The sequence below is a fragment of the Balaenoptera musculus genome, chromosome 19 (assembly GCF_009873245.2).
Source record: "Balaenoptera musculus isolate JJ_BM4_2016_0621 chromosome 19, mBalMus1.pri.v3, whole genome shotgun sequence".
In the NCBI taxonomy this organism is placed as follows: Eukaryota; Metazoa; Chordata; class Mammalia; order Artiodactyla; family Balaenopteridae; genus Balaenoptera; species Balaenoptera musculus.
The window spans coordinates 40,479,875-40,488,329 of NC_045803.1; positions in this window are offsets into that span (position 1 = coordinate 40,479,875).

Genomic DNA, 8,455 nt, shown 5'->3' on the forward strand with positions numbered 1-8,455 from the left:
TGAAAAAAACAGAAGGCATTAATCGAGTCCCTTCATGGTTCCTTACCAAACCCAGCTTCAGCTGGTCCCACTTTTCCCTTCTTCCCTCTGCTCACAGGTCAGAAGAGGCTCTGTCCTTCCCACAGACCAGTCACTGCGCATGTGTCAGGACCTCGCTCCCTCTAGCCTCTGATCTGCCTTCAAATCTTCAATGTCCAGACCTTCCTCCCTGGACTCCGCGTCCTGCGTCACCCACCACTCCCTCACCCCCACTCCCAGCATCCCCATCAGTACAAAAGCACGCACCTCAGCCTCCCATCTTGAGCCAAGAACACACTCTCTTTTTGTGGGGGGGAAATGCCCCGTGGCTTGTGGGATCTCAGTTCCCTGACCAGGGACTGAACCCAGGCCACAGCAGTGAAAGCACCGAGTCCTAACCACTAGGCCCCCAGGGAGCTCCTGAGAACACTCTCCCTTGACCCCACGGCCCCATCTTCTTCATTCAGGAGGCAGCCTCACACCAGCCCTGCTCCTTCACCACCTGTTCATGAACAACCCACTCCCCTGGGGCTTCTGCACCCACAACTCCATGGAAACTGCCCCTCCTAAAGTTACCACGGCACCTCCTTCTTTGCTCGGATTTGAATGACGGCACCCCCCAGCGTTCAGCCCTCAGACCCGCTGGCAGACTTCGGCAGCCCCGTGCCCACGTTCCCTCAGCACTGACCATACCTGAGCGTGCAGTCCCAACGGCTTCAACCACAGGCACCCACGCCCTGCCTGAGGGCCTTTCCTGGTCACTGGAGTGTGCTCAGCTCACACGGGCAGACCAGAAGGGCCGGGGGTCAGTACCTCCTGGAAGCAGCTCTCAACCCATGGCTGACGGGATCAGTGGATGAATACCCCAGCTCCCTCACTGTTTTGGAGGGATAACCTTGAGGCATGTACTACAATACCTATCAGAGTTCCCACACTGGGTTGAGCCCCACTGTGATTATTTAATGCTCTCTTGTCTGGAGCTGCTATGGACCCGAGTCATGCCCCCCCACCCAAACTCATATGTTAAAGTCCTAACCCCAATGTGATGTTATTTAGAGATGGGGGCCTTTGAGGTAATGAGGTTTAGATGAGGTCGTGAGGGTGGGGCCCTCATGATGGGATTAGTGTCCTTATAAGAAGAGACACCAGAGATATCGCTCTCCCCCACACTCCCTCTCTTTCCCTCCCTCCCCACCTTGTAAGGACACAGTGAGGAAGTGACCATCTGCAAACCAGGAAGAGAACCTTCAACAGAACCCAATCATGCTGGCACCCTGATCTCAGACTTTCCACCTCCAGAACTGTGAGAAATAAATTACTGTGGTTTAAGCCACCCATTCTACAGTATTTTGTTATGGCAGCCTGCACTAAGACAGGGTTAGAAGAAACAGACTGAAGCCAGGTGGTTCAAGCAGCAACAGCCAGGCTGGAGATACGAACCCAGGAGGCCTCGGCACAAAGACAAGTTGATGAAACAATAAAAGGGGGATAAGGTATTTTCTATCTCACAGGGTGGTTGTGAGGATTGAAGCAGATGCCTCACACCCTCCGCTCAGCACGCGTGAGGGCACATATCAAAGGCTTGGTAAGTGGGACAGTTCTTACTGTTCTTATTTGCAGGTCACACAAGGAAACGTTCTTAGAATCATAAAATTTCGGAGAGATCACTCAGCTCCTTTGCAGGTAGGGAAACTAAGGCCAAGGCAGGAAAATTGACTTGCCTGGCATTTTTCCACCATTAAAGTTTGTTTTTATAAGATTTATAGACCCAGCAGTAAAGAAGGAAGGTGAGATTTAACTGTACCTTGAGAGTCAATTAGACAGGAACGCACCAATAAACCTTCTCAATGCCAAGGCTGCTGAGCTTTGGCCCTGATTCTGTGACTGCTTCCCTCGTCTGATGCTGCTGGTCTCTCCTCCTATTGAAACTCTCCTGACTTGGTTTCCATGAAACGACGCTCTCCTGATTTCCTAGTAAAGAAGAGAGACAAGAAAAAATTAAAAGGCAGAAGGGAAAGTGACTTAGGGTGGGTTCCCTAGAAGCAGAGCCCATGGCAGGATTGGGGTAGCCTGGAGTCAGTGAGGAGGGCTCTCAGGATGCGGGGAGTGAGGGAAGCGGGACAGAGGAGGAGCTAAGAAGGATGCAACCTTGAGCAGAGGCTAGCCTGAGCCGGTGGGGAGCCCTGGAGCATGAACTGCACCAAAAGTTGGCCCTACCTGGCGAAGGAAACCAGCACTGCGTGCCTCAACTTAGTCAGTGCCCCGAACGGGCAGCCACGGCAGGACCAGGGGGCGTTCCAGGGCAGCTGCTCACCTGGCAGCCCCCTTTTGCTGAGGGCAAGTCTGCAAAGAAGGGGGCAGCTGGGAGTCATTAGCACCCAACCTCACAGCAGCTGGTCGAGCCCCAATTGCATCAAAAGGAAGGGAGGGAGGAATGGGGGAAGGAAGGAAGGATGCATTAAGTGATCACCAGAGAAGTGCTCTAGAGGCAATAACAATTCTCATTATTGCAATCTTCCTGAAAACCCAACCAAGTCAGGAGGTAGATGTTACTAGCTTCAGTTTATTGATGTGGAAAACGGCGGGGGTGGGGGGGCAGGGGTGTCCGAGATTTCGAAGGAACGATGAAGTGACCCCCACCCCCAGAAAACGACCAACCAATGTGAGAAAGTGTCAGATTATTCACTTTTAAAGAGCAGCCCACAGAGCCCAAAAGGACCTCAACAAGCCCTAGTCCTGGAATTAAGGAGCAGGTATCCGAGACCTGAATTCCCTGTACTCCTTAACCTTTCCAGGCCTCAGGTTCCAAGTCTGTGGAATGGGCAGGACATGGACTGACTGTGGCAGCCTGAGGTCCGACAACCTCGACACCGTAATCTCTGGACCCTGTGAATGTTCCCTCGCATGGCAAAAGGGACTTCGCAGATGTGAGGAAATGAAGGATCTTGAGATGGGGAGGTGATCTTGGATTATCCAAGCTCTAGATGAGCTCTAGATGTCATCACGAATACCCGTATAGAGAGAAGCAGAGGGAGATTTGACACAGAAGAGAAGCCTGAGTGAGGACAGACGATTCGGAGAAGGAAGATGCTAGGCGACTGACTGAAGGAAAAGGCCATGAGCCAAAAACTACAGGAGCCTCCAGAAACTAGAAAGGCGAGGAAGCGGATTCTCTCCGGAGCCTCCCCAGAAGGGAGCGGCCCCGCCAACGTGTTGATTCTCAGCCCCAAAGACTCTCTTGGAGCTCCTGACTTCCAGACCTGAGGATAACTTTGTATTGTTTTAAGCCACTGAGTTTGTGGTCATTTGTTACGGCAGCAACAAGAAAATGAATACTGAACATCATTTCACTCTTAGGAAAATTGTGAAACAAGCTAATGTTCCCAAGGCCCGGGGTGAGGCCAGGTTGTCAGTGGAGACCTGGGGGGAGTGGGGATGGGGATTACAGCTCGAGTTGCCCAAATCACAGCTGCTGGAATCCACCGCCTGCCCTGGAGGCTTCCTGAGCGGTGCCACAGCACAACTTCCCGCTCAGTCAGGACTGGGGCAGGAGAAGGATGGAGTTCAGGAAATGTCTGATTGGCTTTGAGTTTTGGGGTTTGCAAATCAGGCATCCTGAGCGTGAATAAGGCTGAGTCTCGAGCTGGGCACTGATGGGGGTGGTGACCTACAGAAAGACGTGCAGGCCTGGAAAATGTGTGCAGCCTTGATGAACAAACACCTGGAACACTCAGGCTACTTCATGGGTCTCCAGGGCCCCAGCTGAGAGCAGGATATGGAGTCAAGGGAGGAGAGTGGTCCCCCCACCTCTGCCACTAGTTTGCCCTGTGACTTTAGACAGGTCCCCCGACCCTGCTCTCTGGGCCTCCATCTCCAGTCTGAGACAGCAGCGGGGTGACGTGGGTGAGCCCCGGGGAGCCTGTCTTCTCTGACGCTGGGTAGTTTCACATTCCTGCTCAGGCCCGCAGCCAGGCAGGTTGACCCCACTGGACACTCAAGATTTAGAGGATCACAGAGCCAAAGGCTCAGGAAAAGCAAATCCCAGGGCCTCCCAAAGACAGTTAGAGAGGCAAGACGGAGGACGGACTGTCAAAATATTTTGTCTAAAAACAGGCCGAGGCAGCCTGCAAAACGCATATTGCACATGCATCCCAAACAGACAGAAATGGAAAGGAGGATGCAGCCCTAAAACAGATACATTTACAGAAACAGGAGAAAGTCTTCCTCTGGTGGCCTGTTTTAGCAAAAAAACACATAAATCTATTCCCAGGGGAGTAAGGCAATTGAAAAGGGATCAGGGGTTCTGGAAGTGTCTCAATGACAGCACTGCCCAACGAGCTTCCAAAACTCCATCTCAAGGGCGTGGGAAGAGAGAGGCCTCTTAACCAGAGTGGAGGGAGCTGGGGGTGTTGTTTGCACCCTGTAACTCCTGTGACAGGCGGAGGAAGCTGAACTTGAAGAGGAAAGCCACATGCTCAAGGTCAGAAAGCTACAAAGCAGCTGAGATGGGATTCAAAATCAGGACTGTTGAATCCCAAGTCCCCCAAGTTCTGAGCCGCTAGGAAAACTGTGCAGATGAATTCAGATGAATTCCTTATAGTAGGCCAACCTCAGTCATTGATGGAAAGTTCTGGAGGTTCTGGGCACATGCCTAAACTTTGTGATGCTTGTGGTAAAAGGAAGTTATCATGCTGGTCTACAAGCCAAGTGTCCATCACTCTAACAAGGACAAAAACAAGGATGGCCTAGGTTGGTCCTCCAGGCCCCTCCAAGGCCAACAGGCACTGGCTTGCTCTCAGGAAGGACTTTTTATAAGTCAGAGCTGACAGTGGAATGGGTTACCCTAGAGGTAGTGAGCTTCCCGTCACAAGGGGTATTCAAACAGAAGATCTTTCCAAACCACAGACTTGACAATATCAACCTCAAGGTTTCAGGCCTTTCCCGTCTGCCCCCGCCCCAGCCCCGGTCTCATGCACACCCCTTTTCCACCAACATCTTCTCTACACAACTGAACTTCTCACCTCTCAGTCTTCAACCACACCGCCCCCTCTGCTGAAATGTCCATGAGCCTTTTCGATACCTGGGGATTCTAAAACGCTTTTATAGATCTGCTCAAATGCCTCTCTTTGGCCAGCCCCACCCTCAAGCCATTTTGGGGACCTTTCCTCTGCATTCCCCTGCAATTGACTTCATTTACCTCCTTCCCCATCTCTTGGGGATCAGCTAACAGCCATGTCTTTGTTCCCCTCATTACCCAGCACCATGCCTACCTCTAAGTAGGCCCCCGTGCATGGGTTTTGCATGAGAGTACCCAGCTTGTGTGGCTTGCACTCTCAAGCCAAGCTTGCTGCCTTTCCACCTTCCCAGAGGGAAAACCCAAGCCCTGGCACACCCACAGCCCTGCCCTGGCCAACAGGAAAGCTCTAGGCCCACGGGGGGAAGTGGGGAAGCTTGTGGTCAACTTTGAAGCTAAGACCATAACAATTTTATTTTTAAAAATTTTAAAACTCAGGGAAGAAACAATCGGGAAGCTCAATTCGGGGCCTCTGAGCTCAGAAATCATAAAAGTCAGTGGTATTTTAAAAATAAGAATACTTTCCTGACTCTCAAGGGGCTCATGGAGGTTCGCTGGTCCCCAGCCATTTGCACTGCCTCCCTCTCAGACGTTATAACGGGTCTCCCCAGCCTCGCTCTGAATTTCCGCTGTTCCAACACTGAAGACAATTCTCTGGCACACGCCGTGCAGACCAGAGAGTGAGTACAGTCCCTCTCCTTCCGCAGAGCAGGAATGCAGGGGCCTGGCTCTCGGTAGAGAACCCACGGATGGACGGAAGTCACAGCCCTTCTCTTCACAGAAATTGAACATGGGGAGCTGCCCAGGGCCCCCTGAGGCAAACCAAGTCCAGTGGAATGTCTCCGATCAAGTCATCCCGTGGAAAACCCCAGCAGGCTCTCACGGGGCCTCAAGGACACGATCAGGGGTGACCTCCAAGTGGACACCAGTGGGTCTGATGAGAATGAAGACACCCTACACTGTGTAGCACTTAGTTATTGCAAATGGGTATCACAACCCCGCTCCCATCTAGTCCTTCCAGGACGTGTCAGAGGAGATGCCATCGGTCTCTCCCCGTGTGACACATGGAGCCTGAGTCCCAGAGAAGGAGAAACAACTCTCCCAGACCAGTTTTACTGATTTCTAACCCCGAGCTCTCCCTTTGATGGCTTGAGAGTTACCACCAGCAGCATCCTTTTCTCAACTCTCCCTCCACAATACCCAGCCCAGGGCCTGCACATAGTAAGAACTCAGTGCAGTTAACCCTTGAACGACACGGGTTTGAACTGCGTGGGGCCGCTTATACGTGGATTTGTTGCTGTAGTAAATACCGCCGGACTACACCAGCCACCATCGGTTGAATCTGCGGATACCAAGAAACTGTGGACAAGGATGGCCATTATAAATTATATGTGGATTTTCAACCGCACAGAGGGCCAGCATCCTTAAACCCCTCCTTGTTCAAGGGTCAACTGTAAAACTTAACTGAGCTCATCTAATTGTATCCCTGTAGTGAAACAAAGAAAAGATGGCTCTTGGCTTTGGCACCAATACCTTTTAAGGCGCACAGGATAAGGCATTCAGAATGGGGGGTGGGGGGTGACATTGAGTGCTCCACTTACAACCCAGCACAGGCATTCACGTATCTCATGAACAGAGCCAACTGTACTCTCTTGACCTCAGAACGATCCACCATTTCCCCAGAAGGTCACACAGCCGCCAAGTGGCAGGAGCAGGTTTTGAACCCAGGCCACCTGACCTCAAAGCCCCTGCATCATCTCCCAGAGGGAGTCTCACTGGCTGCCCATCCCAGCCCCCACTCTTCTCTTTCAAGGCCGCCTTTCACCCCTTTCATCGCCATCTCTTGACTTTTAGGCATTTGTACCTTGTTGCTCACCTCCACTGACATAGTCTGGGTTGAATAGCTTTATATCCATCATTTATACCTTAACAGAAATGAGAGTGAGTCGAAACATGAGCTCTTCAGGAGGACCTGGGTTTTCAACCATCTCTTCCTACGATCCCTGGCACAGAGATTCAGGGGGTCCCCGGGGGGTGGTATTTCAGACAGGCCCTGCTCTGGTGGCCCTGCCCTGGTGGCCCTGCCCAGGAAGCCTGCTCATGGATTTGGCAGGGAGCAAGCGCAGGGGAGTTTCGCCAGGGCTGCCTCAAGGGAGTGCAGTTTTTAAATCCTCATGAGTGGTGATCCTTGGAAGTCACTTGGAAGTTAACACAGCAAGAAGCACAAACAGCCCGCTCTGTGCAGAGAAATAGGTGGGGCAAGTTCAGTCAGAGGACCGAAGGGGAAATGCACAGCTGCAATCTGGTCCTCCATCTGACCGGTCTCCCACATGCATCCCACTTCTCCCACTCAGAGGGAGGAGGATGCCAGGCCTGCTAGCTTGAGTCACTCCACTGGAAAAAAACTTTCTGTGTGAGGGACCGCACAAACTCCTCTGCCTCTCTCTTCTACCTCTTCACGTGACAAGGCAGAAGGCCATTTATCACCCACGGTCTCGCCATGCTGGGGTCGGTCCATGTGTATCAGTCAGGAGAGACCAAGGTTAGCTGCTGTAACAACTGCCCCACGCTCAGTGGTTCACCCCCACAAAGGGTTTGTCATTTCTACATTCAGGGCAGGAGAAGGGAAGGTAGCAAATCACACACTAGCCCTTAAAACTGCCCAGAGTGACACAATAAGCATTTCATTGGCCCCAAGCAAGTCAGAGGCCCTGCCTAACTTTAATCGGTCAGAGAAGTACAATCCTACCGTTTGCCCAGAGGTAAACAAAATATTTGGTGAATAGCATGAAGGACTATAGCACTGTAACAGTAATAATAACTATGATAAAATATTCAAAGAAGCTGATGTTTACTGATATTTACCACATACCAGGCATTGGGTAAAGTGCTTTCTATCCTTTATTCCATTTAATACTGGAATGGATGCTGGTGAAGTGAAGGGAAAATACAAACAAGGTAGATGCTAATATTAGCCTGAATTTATGGATGAGGAAATGGAGGCTCATGAATTCAAGGGACTTGCTCGAGGTCAGATAGTTGGAAAATGATGGATCTGGGACTCGAACCCAGGACTCCTGAGACCATGCCTGCTAATCGCTCTACTACCCTGCTCCCAAATACATATTTAGGGCCCTCCAGAATGGTGGAAAGGCAACTACACCAACTTTGAGACAGAAACATTGCTTTCTTATCCTAGCCCCCATCATATCTAGCAGGTGGTCTCCAGGTCCAGGAACAAAGTGCCTTCCTTTAATCAAACAGATTCAGATCTGTCTCTCATCCACCCAGCTGCCCATGGTGTGCCAGACCCCACACCAGGCAGGTGTAACCTTTATCTGCCTTGATTCTCAACATGCACCT